The sequence below is a fragment of the Paramisgurnus dabryanus genome, chromosome 3 (assembly GCF_030506205.2).
Source record: "Paramisgurnus dabryanus chromosome 3, PD_genome_1.1, whole genome shotgun sequence".
Lineage (NCBI taxonomy): Eukaryota > Metazoa > Chordata > Actinopteri > Cypriniformes > Cobitidae > Paramisgurnus > Paramisgurnus dabryanus.
Window position 1 is genome coordinate 51,770,985 of NC_133339.1, and position 14,636 is coordinate 51,785,620.

At 39.2% G+C, this 14,636-nt stretch overlaps 1 long non-coding RNA gene and 1 pseudogene across 1 annotated transcript in view; both read left to right on the forward strand.

The window, feature by feature from the left end:
- Positions 1 to 14,636, forward strand: part of LOC135745378 (uncharacterized) — a 78,226-nt gene that overhangs the window by 49,067 nt on the left and 14,523 nt on the right. The window lies entirely within an intron of this gene.
- Positions 1,148 to 2,888, forward strand: LOC141281889 (uncharacterized; annotated as a pseudogene).

Consider the following 14,636-nt stretch of genomic DNA (forward strand, 5'->3'; position numbering starts at 1 on the left):
TGGAAACTCAATTGTGCTGTCAATTATTATTTTTCCTTCTTTCACTCTGCACTAAATGGCAGTGCTTTGGTTGGATAGTGCAGATAAAGGGGGCGGTATTATTGTAATTTGCCTTGCTACCTACCTCACAAAACAGGCAAAATTTGAACGACCTAATTTTTCACATGCTAACAGAGAATGGTTTCCCCAAACAAAGTTAGTGGGGAGATCTTTTCAAGTTTCCTAGGTTGCACTGGGGACCCAATTATAGCACTTACACATGGAAAAAATCTGTTTTTCATGCTATGACCCATGTAAGGTCCCAAATCGCTTGAACCCCGGTAATTGCTGTTTGCAGCTATATTTTATTATTATTATTATTGTTATTGTTATTATTATTATTATTATTATTATTATTATTATTATTATTATTATTATTATTATTATTATTATTATTATTATTATTATTATTATTATTCTCCAAAGTGAATCACATTTTTGAGGGGCGAAACATGCTTGAAAACTTTTAATTTAATTATTATTGTGTTTCTTTCAGATGAGAAGATGATTGAAAGAACTGGAGCGAAACCATACCAATGTGGGGTTTGTGTGAAACGATTTAGACAAAGAAGTAGTTTAAGCAGACACCAGAGAATACATTCACATGAAAAACCTTACAAGCCATTAAGAACATCACGGACGTCGCTGAAAAGGCGTCAAGATGGCTGTGGATCAAGCGGGGTGATCCGTGGATCATACAAGCTACTCAGACACAAGCAAGGGTCTGATCAACCATGGCTGGGTCGCCTGGGCGAGGATGTATGATGTTGTGAGACCCGAAACACCCAATGAACCCAGGATACATCACTGATGATGTGTCTGTTAGTTTTGAAATACACCTCTGGTGCAACTCAAATGCTCTCAGTGTAATAAAACCTATACAAATGCATTGTCGTTGACAGCCCATAAGAGACCTCACATTGCAGAGAAACCTTATAGCTGTGGAAAATGTAGAAAGAGGTTCTCAGATTCTTCAAATCTGAGAGCACATGAACATCTTCACACTGGCAAGAAACCACACACCTGTGATTTCTGTGACAAGTCTTTTAGTCGAATTGACTATTTAATTCAACACAGGAGGATCCATAATGTTAAAAAAACGCTACAAATGCTCTCAGGCAGAGACAAAGATCTCGGGCCATGTAAGAAGCTGATAACTCCAACTTCCTTCAAAGTTGGTTCCCTGGTGTTAAATGTCGAGGTGGGTTCTGGTGAAGTCGTCATCAAGGTTGCTAGAACCGGCTCGGCACCAGGCCCGAGTGGAGTGCCGTACGTCGCCTATAAGAGGTGCCTTAGACTCTTGAAGAGGTTATGGAAACTGATTAAGGTCATCTGGAGGAGAGGGAAGATGGCTCAGCAGTGGCGACATGCAGAGGGTGTCTGGATCCCGAAGGAGGAGAGCTCAAGCACCATCGGGCAGTTCAGACTCATCTCGCTTCTCAGTGTTGAGTGCAAGATCTTCTTCAGCATTCTTGCTCACTGGACCAACATTACGTTCCAGACAAGATCAAGAACCTCATACTGGACTATTACAACTCCTTCAGTTTGAGAGTCACCTCAGAAGCGGAAACATCTGCATTTCATCGGCTGGAGAAGGGCATTATCACTGGATGTACAATTTCTGTGATATTGTTTGCCTTGGCAATGAATATGCTGGTGAAGTCAGCAGAGGTGGAGTGCAGAGGCCCAATCACCAAGTCAGGCATACGGCTGCCCCCCATCAGAGCATTTATGGATGATCTGACGATGACCAGTCCCGGGGTGCAGATGGATCCTCCAAAGGCTCAAACACCTCATCAAATGGGCTCAGATGGACTTTAAGCCAGCCAAGTCCAGGTCCCTGGTAGTGAGGAAAGGTAAGGTTACAGACCAGTTCCGTTTCACACTAGGAGGCATCCAGATACCATCTGTTCAAGAAAAGCCAGTCAAGAGCCTAAGCAAGATCTACGACTGTTCCCTGAAGGACACCGCAGCAATCCAGACGACCACTAACCAGTTGGGAAGCTGGCTGATGGCTGTGGACAAGTCAGGTCTGCCAGGTAAATATAAAGCCTTGATTTACCAGCATTGCATCCTGCCCCGACTGCTCTGTCCACTGCTGGTCTATAATGTTCCAATCACCACCGTTGAAGGCTTTGAGAGGAAAGTCAGCTGTTTCCCGCGGAAGTGTCTAGGGCTACCAAGGAGTCTCCGTGACATCGCCTTGTACGATAGGAAGAACAAGCTAAAACTGCCTTTCAGTAGTTTGAAGGAAGATTTCATGGTAACCAGAGCAAGAGAGGTAATACTTTACAGACTCCATTGACATCAAAGTCTCTTCAGCAGGCATAGAGGTCGTAACTGGCAGGAAGTGGAAGGCCCATGAGGCAGTAGAGCAGGCTGAGTCACGGCTGCGACATGGCGAGCTGGTAGGAGTGGTGGCATCTGGACGGGCAGGACTCGGGAGCAACCCAACACCTTGCTTTAACAAGGCCCAGGGAAAAGAAAGGCAGCAGCTGTTTCAAGATGAGGTCCGAGCAGGGGAGGAGGAAGCTCGCGGCAGCAGAGCAGTAGGGATGCGGCAGCAGGGGGCATGGACCCGATGGGAGCAGGCGGAGGATATCATGGGCAGAATTGTGGAAGTCTGAGCCACACCGGATTAAATTTCTGGTTAAGTCTGTCTATGATGTCCTCCCTAGCCCATCCAATCTATTTCGCTGGGGCTTGTCAGATACACCTTTGTGCCCACTCTGCAAGAGAGGAGGATCATTGGAGCACATCTTGAGCTGCTGTCCCAAAGCATTGGGAGATGGGCGCTACCGTGTGAGAGAAGATTTAGACAGTCGGGTCACTTATTAACCCATAAGAGAGTTCACACTTGAAAGATTTTTTTTGTCAATAAATTGCTATTTTGAATTTATTCAGCATATCCTGAATTATTGACTACAAGTGATGGATAGTTTGTTACCACAAATCTATGACCAGGATTAACCAGTATTAACAACCACTTGATTCTAACCAAAAGGGGTAATTTTGTTGCATTGTCGACCTTGTTCAGTTCACATGATCTGACGAACCACTTAGTTTTAACTACAAGGTTAAGAATTGGCAGTGCTGGGCAGTAGCTTCACTACAAGTAGCGAAGCTAGTAGTTTAACTACATTTTTCAGTAGCTTGGCGGTAGCTTAGCTGCTTTCTAAATCAAATAGCTTTTCAGTAGCTAAGCTCTTTTTTTGACCAAGTAGTGAGGTAGCTTCCACACAAGCTACAATTTTCCAAACATTTCTGAAGTCGTCCTGAATTTGAGAATAAGCACGTCATTTGAATCGACACAGGACGTCGTTTGTTCCATATTTTCGAGTTGTGCAGCCTTCATTCATACAAAACATTACCACTCGCATTCTGTGAAGACTCGTGCTCTACCTCTGACTGGGTTATGTCGCCAAGCCAAGCTAATATAAAAACATGTAATAAATATTACAATTGAAACTATTAATAGAATGTGCTTTGGCGGGCACCTCACAGACTCTGTGCAGGCTGCCTGCGGGCCCACGTTGGAGACCCTTGTGTTAAGATATGTTAGGGCCAGGTGTTTTTGAATAAAGGCAGCTCAAACATGCATTTTATTCTGGGAGTAGGATAAGTCCAGCAAACAGCCCCAAAATGTACCTAGTCCTACATTATGCTTGTATTGCCTATAATTACCAAAATGATAAATTGAAACTGAATAAATAATTACATAATAAAACTGGTTAAAAATAAAAAAGTATGGTGACCATAGTGCCATTCTTCCCAGACGCATCCCGTCCAGGATTTCGGTGCGTTTTCCGCAAGTCGTATTTGTTGACCGCATACGCCATTCAGTTAAAAATTTTGTTTAAAAGTTTCATTCTTAAAATTTAACGGTTGCTTTTCTGCAATAATAATAATAATAATAATAATAATAATAATCCTCTATGACGTATGCGGTCGACAAATACGACTTCCGGAAGACGAACCCAAAATCCTGGACGGGATGCCTCCGGGAAGAATGGCACGTATGGTCACCCTATAAAAAGTAGCTTAGATGTAGCAAGCTACTATTGATGTAGCTTAGCTTGCTACATTTCCTAGGGGGGTAGCTTCAGTGTAGTGAAGCTTCATTTAATGTGAAGTAACTGGTAGCTTAGCTCACTACATTTTCCAAGTAGCTTGCCCAGCACTACACAAGAGTCAAGGGCCCAACTAAAGCCAACACTGATCACGATAATGGTGATTTGTTGAAATTATGTTTATTCAATATTAATTGAGGGTGCAAACGTGATATTGATTCAATGGTATTAATATTGACAAATCAATGATTTTTAACATTGTTTCAATGGTTGCATGCTATCTGGGTTGATTAATATCAGTGGTTGCTAAGAATAATTTTTTTTCGACCTGTGACAATCAGAAAGATATTTATTATATCTATACTGTTCTGGAGAGTATATCATATTACAGTTCTACACACTGACTTTAATGATTTCTGTCAACTAATGTTAATTTCTTGCAGTTATGCTTAAGGAGATTTTGACCAAACAAGAAATGGTTCTTGACCAACAAAAAACAATTCTTAGAATTCTGCATTCAACAAATCGCCCAAATTCTGATGTCCATGATGGGGCCACGTTCAAAAATCATCTTCCAGTAAAAGATACAGAGTCTCTCCAGTGCCTAGAGGCAGAGCTGAAGACAAACACCAATATTAAATCAGAATTGGTAAGAATTTTTTATTTTATATAAAATTTGTATGGATGCTATAACTTCATAATTAAACCAAAGTGAAGAATTATGCATTAATTTGAATAAAGCATATTTGTTTATCATATTACTAGAAAAAAAAACAAATAGAGACTTCTGTCTTTCTCTTTTTTTGGTCATTTGGCATATCAGGGTAATAGTTGTGTAGTACAATGCTTCCCAATCCTGGTCCTTGCGTACCCCCTTTCAGAAAGTTTTATGGTGCGTTTACACCATCCGCGTTTCAGGCATCAAAATCGCGTCTACTGCGCCTAGTTTGCCGCTTGAACAGTTTGAATGCATTTGCGTGTGTAGAGCGAAGTAGCCGCGTGGAAAAAGCAAGCATTTGACACGCGTCAGAGGCAAAATCCGCTTCTTGTGGGAGGGGCAAGTGCTATGTCTGTTTGCAAGATGACTGATGTTGATTGTGTATTTATTGAGAGAGTTACCGGTTTGTATTTGGTAACCTTACTATAGGGGGAAAATAAACTGCGCGGGTCGATAAATGTCACGTGACTCAAAAGTGAAATGTGTATTACAACTTACCAGGTTGCCCGAAGTCCTCACTGACACTCTTCCAAGCAGAGGCGATTCTAGGGTCTATGGGGGCCCCAAGCAGAAAATTCCCTATGTGCAAGAAGTGTGCAAAACTTCTATACTATTCTACAATGCAACAGTTATTGCGAAAGATACATATATACAAGTGTAATCTTCATCATACCTAACATTATTAACATGTTTGGATGCATAAATGGCATAACATGTTTGGAAATAATGACAGCAGAGAAATATTTTCTACATTATACAATGATAGCAATGATTAATAACTTATTTTTACAAGAATGTTTTCAGAAACCAGTCATTTTATGACTGCTATACTAAATAATCTCAGTAAATTTACTGCTAACTGTTATGTAAGTTAGTGTCCTAGAGTTAAATATTAGTAAACGAAATATTAATTTCATATCTGAAAATACAGAACAGTATAACACATACATCTGTTGATTTTCTCAGCAACAATGCAGTTCTACAGACTTGACAAAAGGTTTTCCTGAGATTTGTTTGAAATTGATAATGTTTGAGACCTGACAGGATGAGGATGTAGTTTGTCTTACCTCCCTCAAACTCATCATCTCTGCTTTCTTCTTCCCTTTCCCTGCTTTGCACAAAACATTTCTGATGTCCATCTACAGAAGCCAGTAATGATCGAGTCAAAATAGGATTTGCATTGTTATTTAGAAACTTCCTTTAGTCTCGTCATGTTTTCATAAGCTAACTCACTCGCGTGGCGTCTTTTGAATGTGGTTGTGCGCGAATGAACGCAAAGACGCGCGCGGACATGAATATGTGCATGTACGCGTCATTGCGACTGATTGGTAACTACATTGCATATAGATCCGTTTTTCCCGCGATTGTCTTTGTAAAGGATTGCACTAGTTAACTGCTGAAATTTAAACTTGAGATTTACACCGGGGCACACAAGATTTACACTTGGGCACGTGCCTGACTGTAGCTGGACCGGACACATTAAACCACATGTGGGTACGAGGCTGCTCACTTTAGCGCCTTTTTGCGTTTAAATTGTTTTAAATAATTTGAGTGTTAGCATTTGCAAGCCTTTGAAACACGTGCAAATGATAAACTTTTCCTATTTAAATTTGCGTATTAATCTGGCAATCGCAAGCCAAACCGTGGGTCGTGATCCGTACGGACCAACTGCGACAGCACGACTGAATGATACAACGTCACCCATTCGCTACGTTCATTTTCGAAACTGGCAAGTTATCTACCTGGGTTGGATTTTGACTGGGCTAAGTCAATGTCAATCAACATTCCATCAAATCGGAATTTTGATATGCAGTCATGTTGAGTATCTATGGTCATCTACCGGGTGTAGCTGGCCATCCGAGAAACAAACTCGGGGGCCCTCTAGTGGCTCGGGGCTCCAAGCAGTTGCCTGCCTTGCCTGTTGACAAGATGCGCCTCTGCTTCCAAGCGTGGTCCCTTTATTCCTTTCTCTATAGAAATAAGAACTTGTGTTGTATAGCTCCGAGTGACTGTTTGACAATATCAAGTGTTCCTTCAGGTTGAATGAGTGACTCGGGGCGGGGCTGCTTCCACAGCAGCAAGCAGGCTCCTGATTGGTTAACGCGGCACGAAATTCCGCCAAAGTTCGCGCGTCAGACGCAAATTCTCGTGAACCACAAAATGCACAAAAAGCATCAATGCTCAATTCGCACGAGCTAGACGCGCGAATGAGGCGGAAACGCGTCTTCCACGCCGCCAGACCTCCAGACGCGTGTCAACGCGTCTTCACATTGACTTAACATTGAAATCACTTGCGCTTCACGCCTCTACCGCGGTCGCGGTTGGTGTAAACGCAGCATAAGATGTTATCTTATTTAAAACACCTGATTCATCTAATCAGCCTCTTTCCAGAATGGTTAGCGTGTCTCCCTAACAAGCTGATGAGTTAGATCAGGTGTTTTAAAGGACAAGATTGGTATTTTACACTTAAAGCCCTGTTTTCCGATTGTTTATGATGAAACGAAACGGTTTTGACTTTGACTAATGCGTTACATTTTTTACAAAGACGTGAAACTCATCGAGTGGTCAGGGGTGTTCACTGATATGCTCACACAAAAATCGATGCAAAAGACGCATTCCAACAGGTTTTATTGTAGTTTTTGTCCAACTCCATTGACTTGTATTAGATGTGCTGTGAGTTACGGTATTAGTCTGCACCGGGAACTTTGTTTCAGGGTGTCCGCGGGGTTTTAAAAAGTGATAAATCAAAATTGTCAAATTTAAGGCCATTAAAAGTGTTAAATTTGGTCTCAGAGGTATTATTTTTTCCAAATTAAGTATTATTTTTGCAGACTATCAGGTGTCCTATTCTGATTGAAATTCTATCTGCGTTCGGGTTAGTTCTTTTAAATATGGGCTTTAGCATAGATATGTATAAAGGCTAGATGGCTTACCGCTGAGTCCCTAACGGCATCACCTGGCGGCCATCTTACAACAGGGCGCTCGCTCACTTGTAGCATTGAGTTTAATGGTGCAGGTACTTTTAAATGACCATAACTTGCTCTATTTTCATCCGATTTTCAAACGGTTTGGTTTTTACAAACGTTATTAACGTGGCTATAATTCTGGATGCTTTAACATGTTTCATGAATTTTTTATTTATTTTTAGTATAGGTATTCAGTGTCATAGGTACATCTTTGACGTTTATAACAAACCAATCCGTTTGAAAATCGGTAAAAAATTAAGGAAGTTATGGTCATTTAAAAGTACCTGCATCATTAAAACTCAATGCTACGAGTGAGCGAGCGCCCTGTCGTAAGATGGCCGCCAAAATGCGGACGTTCCACTCAATTGGCCAGCAGCGCGGACGAGCCATCTAGCCTTTATACATATCTATGGGCTTTAGCATGTCTGGGCACATAATCAAATATCTTTTGTCTCTGGGATGTGATCAAAGCCTTGGAGTGGAGCCAAATCACGTTCCTCTCTCCGCTGTAAGCGTTCTGTAATCACTACGCACCGGATCCACTCCAGGTTTTCTGACTGTATCACGTTAAGCTGAGGTAAAACTTTATTTCAGCTAGCATGGCCAAACTTATAATGCAGGAAGGCTCCAATGTTTTGAAGATCGATAAAGGTGTAAAAGAACAATGGAGATTGACTTGGCTTAGCGAAATGATGAAGATTGGCAAGCCTTTCAGTTCGTGGGCATAGAAAACCAAAAAGCCAGGTAACTTACGTGTCTTTGCACAGTATGACTAATGTTAGGGCTCTCGTATTTTGGGGGTAAGTGATTTCTCACGTACGTGATCGTCCGCGTCACGTTTTTTAATGCTATGCTGATCTAGTCAGTGGCTGATACAACGGGTTTGTTAAACTCGTGGGTAAACTTCATGTGGCGCCACAAGAACCAAGAGGCAGATGACATCCAAATCCCGTGAGAGCGATTGACGAGGAATCATAAGAGGAGACTGCTTCCGAAATGCTCTCGCGGGACTTTGATGTCATCCACCTGTCGGTTCTTGCAGTTGCATTTGGTGTGGTCACAAAAACGTAACCTTTGTATATATATTTAAGCACCGCAGTTTATAAACATGTGCAGGGCCTGAAGTTAACTTTTTTGACCACCAGCCACTGTGGCAGGTGGATTTAGAAATCCACCTGCCACAGTGACTTTTTACCAGCCAGTTTTTTTTGCCTGAATAGTGAATGATAACACTGTTTTTAATATATAAATCAAATATAATTATTTTTTAGAGCTACAAAAGTGAATTTCTCTTTGTCTTAGGTTGTTTGATTAACATTAATGACACAGACTTAAGTATGTTAATTGAGGTTACTGTCTCTTTAAGACCAGCACAGACACAGTTTTTGACTCTCTAGTCTCTATACATAGACTTAAGTTAAGACATAATGAAATGTTTAATTAGAAAATGAATACTGTTGATTTCATTTTGTTTATTATATGTGCCCTGTCAAGAGCAGAAAGATTTTATGTACGCTTGCTTTTAGGAATGCGTCTCTCCGATGTGCCCTATTGAGTCCCCTTAAACCCGTGCACGCACACAGAGACAGAGGGGGCACAAACTGCGCACATAAACGCCGCATATACGTTGTTTTTCATTACTCTATTCGCAAAATGTATGTTAATATACTACAGTATAAGACACAGTAGCGCAACTCTCTTTAAAGTTTACACATCAAGAGTTCTGATCCGTCACAGCAGCACTACACATCTGTGAAACTGCGATTATACAGTAGCACATGTCAGCATTGCGTTCACATCCCATCTCACCAACAGTTTAATACTTACTCGCACATCCAAACGTAGTCAGAGAAGTGCCTCATCTTCTTCCCAATCGCATGAACGTTGCGAAACAGCAGTCGCATCCTCTCAATGAATCACTCAATTTGCATCAGTGATATGCGCAGCTTGATAAGAAATGAGCGGTTGCCGGTTACCCAAACAAATATTTTAATGATATTCGGGCCGCGGTCAGTCGGTCGGGTTTAAAAAATATTTTGAACAATTGCGGGCGGGTTAGTTGAAAATGTCGGTCGGGAGTGGGTTGTTTATACATTGACCCGCGCATCACTGATTCGCATTGGCTACCCGCCAATGTGGCTGGTAGATTGACAGTGTTACCCGCCAATTGCAAAATCCACCCGCATTTGGCGCGTGGTCGGGTGTTAATTTCAGGCCCTGAACATGTGATTTTAAGCCATTCAAACACAAACAACAGTGCTAAATGTGTTTGCTGTTTCTGTGTCAGAGGAGTATGCAAGCCGCACAATCGTTTCTCATTGAGCTTGTGTTGTGAGTATTTTTGCCACTTTATTGGCCTTAAATAACACATATGCCTCAAAAATCCCGTCTTTGCAAATATCCTCATATAAACACGACCATTTAGGTCTTAGGAGAAAGTAAACAGCAGAAACATTCCACATAAACTAGCACATCAGCGCTGCCTCTATTGTAACATAATATTTTGTTGATAAAGGTACAGTCATTCAATTAACAACTGTCACTTTACAACTATGGTTACAGGCATCCTGTGCGAATTGTACACGAGTTTAACTCGAGTTACTCATTCAGGGTTTATATTCATACATAACGTTACTGTATTAGAGCTGTGACTGTAAGCTGTTGTGTGAACAGAACAGACCCTGGATTATTTGTTTATGTGTACTGAATAATATGATATGAAAAAGTTGTATTTGTTCACATTAGTAAATGCATTATATAACTTGAAAAAAAACAAAGAAAAATATAGAATATATAAGCATTCATTAATTCTTGTTTGTCATTACAGTAATTGACGGTAGTTCATGGTGCATTCACTAATGTTAACAGTTTTAACTTTGATTAAAAAAAAAATTTGTATATGCTAAAATACATTGACAATTAATAAATAATTAATAAAAGATTCATTAAAGGTGGTGATATTCATGTTTTCTTTTTATATAGTGAGTTATTTAGCTGTTTCGCCTTAATCTAAAATGCCCTGCAAACTACAGCTACCTATATGGAGACTTCAATATGGAATTTATGGCAAAAAAAAATGCTATTGGTCTCGCCTACATAGTGTTAGTTAAAGGAATATGACTTGGCCTGAAAAACATTTCAGTCAGAAGAACTTTTTACACTTTAATACATGTCTATTCTTTTTTGTATGTTATATATGTGAAAATCTGTGTAAAAAATAGAACGGTCGCTGATTAACACTTGCAATTCAGTGTCGTGATGGTTTTAAAAAAAATTCCGAAGATAGTAAAAAAGGTATTAAAAAGTAGTAAATTTAACTTAAGGATTGCTGTATAGACCGTTTCAGCAGTAACAACATAAACAAGCGGCTGTCGCGGTCCGCACGTAACTTCCGGTAAACTCCGCTAAGAATAAATAACAACAAAGTTCTTTAAATGTAGTTTATTTACATAACAAGCAAACAAAACAACACATAGATTACCTAGGAAACCAAAACATTTGTTATTTTCGACGAGGCATTCGTTCAAGAGATCAGTTTAGTAACTAGTCAGACCATTAAAAAAAACGAAACCGGAAGTAAACTTCGGATCCAGACGTGTATCACGTGCGTCCGATGAAACCGTCTATATACCCTGTGTTTGTATTCTTGCAATTGGCAAAGGCGGATTATCGCCACCACCTGGGCTGGAGTGTATTATTCAAGCTCTCAACGGAAGAATATATGGGTGCGAGATGTTTGGAAAAATAGGTCCACAAGTTAACAACGAATGCTAAAACAGCTGTTGGAAAGCATCTTTTACAGCGATTTTTGTGTGAGCATATCAGTGAACACCCCTGACCACTCGGTGAGTTTCACGTCTTTGTAAATGAAAGTTTAATTATTTTTAGGAAGGATTGTTCCAGTGCACCATTAAAACCATTATAGAGGTGGGAACCTGTTAAAGCGAACCGGGCCCGTGCGTGGTCCTGACGCGTTTTGTTTACAAACTATTAAGTTTACAATACATTATACTGATGAAGAAGGTTATTAAACTTTTCATGCCATATATCATTAGAAAGGTTGGAGGGTTTAGATTTCATTTTTAAGTGCTGTTCCACGAAATAAATGCTCTAGCAAAATTTATAATAAATTTTATGCAACGAGGTCATATTTAAATTTGTTCATTCATAAAATGATTTCAAGCTCTTATTATGAAACTGCGCCCCTCATAACTTTAGACGAATTCACACTGCTGAAATCTTATTGCAAAGCATTCACAATATAACATCCATTCGCAGTTTTAGTCCACAAACGTATTACATATGAGAAATATTGATATTTCTTCGTTGTTTCCATGGGATTTTGTATGGGGGTAATTTCATGCCAATATTATTGAAAATGGACAGACTAAAAGTCACAAATAGATATTACAACTTGTAAACACAAAACGCAATCTACAAATAGATTAAAAATCCACAAACACAGTCCTCGTGATCCGCAAATGTAAAACAAGATCTACGAATCGTCTTTGTGATCCACAAATATAAAGCATGATTTACAAAAAGAAATCAGTGACTTGTACTTGAAAACCAGAATTTGAATGAATGTAAAGTGACTTCTTTGCAGATGAATATCATTTTCTATTTGTAGATTGTGTCACATTTGTTTTCAGAATTCTGACACTATTGTTTCGCTTTGGTGACAAAATAATGCCATAATCGTTGAAAATGAAGAGACTACAATTTGTAAACACGAAACAAATCTGCAAATAGGTTCCAAATCTGCAAACAAACTCCTCATGATCCGCAAATGTAAAACGAGATCTACAAATATATAAAAATCCACGAACAGACTCTTCATGACATACAAATATAAAATGCGATTTACAAATAGATTTAAAATCCGCAAACCAACTCTTTATGATTCACAAATAGAAATCATCGACTTGTACTTGACAAACAGAATTTAAATGAATGCAAAGTGATTTGTCTGCGCATGAGGGTCATTATTTGTTTGTAGATTGTGTTGCATTTGTTTTCAGAATTTTGGCACAACTGTTTCGCTGTTTTCCATTAAAAAAATCTACAAATGCCCTCCTCACAATTTGCAAACAAACACAGTCTAACTTGTATTTTCCAACCATTGTAAAAAGACATTCTTACACATTCTGTGCAAAGTTCAGCATGCAAGTGTTGAATCTGTGTTTGCAAATGACAGGGCATTCACGAATCCTTCTGCACAAGTCTACAGATCTTTTTGGCACTATCTTTCCGCAGAGTTTGTCACTACGATCCACGCGTGTAGTCAGCCAATCAGGTGTATTGCTTCAAAGTAATGCCACGCCCCCTCAATAAGCACTTTTCAAAATAAAAGCTGGGCTCACTGCCATTTACCGTTGCCGGTGTTACAGCGCTGAAAGGCGGCCAGACCGCGTTATCGATATTATATTAATGATATTAAAGCATTTATGTATAGCATGGCAAATATGTAGCATTAACGTGAACTAGAACAACCCCTCATTTGAGTTATTATCAGTGCCTGACAATTCAGCCGAGGTCATTAAATCGTTAAAAACACTGCATGAAGCGGTTTTATCCTTAAAACATCAGTGTCTCTTCAACGAACATTTGCCGAGCGTCAGCGAGCCAGCTGGATGGAGTGGAGCTGCTAAGGTGACACAGCTAAAATAAAGCAAGCGGGTGCAACGATAATATTGGATGTAACTTGCCGTAATTAACAAAAACATGAGCCTTATTTGACAGCAGCACTAATTGAACTATTTGACCATATGCATTTCATATACATACCGTGACCGGAATGCACTTACAAATCGCGCTGTTATTAGAAACATTTAACTGTTTCCAGACTGTCGCTATCCCTTTGTCAAGTGCTGAAATGTCACTTACTGAATGACTCGTAATTGTAGCAGAAGCTTGTTTAGGCTAATGATCTTCAGCCGATGTGCACTAATATTTTTTTAAATATTATTAATTATTTTTCAATGACTTATTAAATGTTTTAATAATTTGTGCATCATGAAATATTCTTTTTTCATATTTAGTTAGGACTCGTCCCACTGCGCAATGCCTTCTGCATTTTATAATATAGTTTACATTTTTATTTTTATTTGTTGTTTATTATCTATGTTTATTTATTATTAAGGATTATTGCATTGTACCGTAAATATTTATTTGGTTTCTTGAATCAGATGCCATACCCTTCAAAAAAATATTTTTTTACTGTAGCCTAGATGAATTATAGCAGCAATTGGTAGGAACCATTTATCAATTCGCTAGTACCAACTTTTACCAAAATTGTACCAAATACGTTTTCCTTCTTAATTAATTTATGTTTAGTCATTTAAATTTCATTTCTCGTTTGAATTTTAAATATATTATATTAAAGTAATTTAAACAAATAAACAAAGAATAAAAACAATAAATAAATATAGCCTACATTTAAAACATTACCTTATCGTTATTGCTGGAGTGCAATTTGCTGGTTGTCCTGCAGGTGACCTTGTAACACTGCTGTCTTACGATGCACTTATAAATTAACGATTACTCCAGAGCACTCGTAGATCTACGATGATTTTCGAGTGCTACTTAAGCTACAAAGCTTTTGGGAAACGGCCCATAATTCTAAAATGAATTTTAAGATTGTTTTACGATCTACTTACTTAGCGATGCTTTTGGGAAACCCGGCCCTGCTCGTTTGGAATTTGCCTGGCGCACAGCTCTAGTCAGAAAGATTAAAAGGCGGGCTTTGTTTTTAAAAAAATTAATGCATTTCTTTATATTACAATAATGAACAAGTCACCCATTTATCAAGTATCGATTCATTATTTTCACTTAATCCTTTTT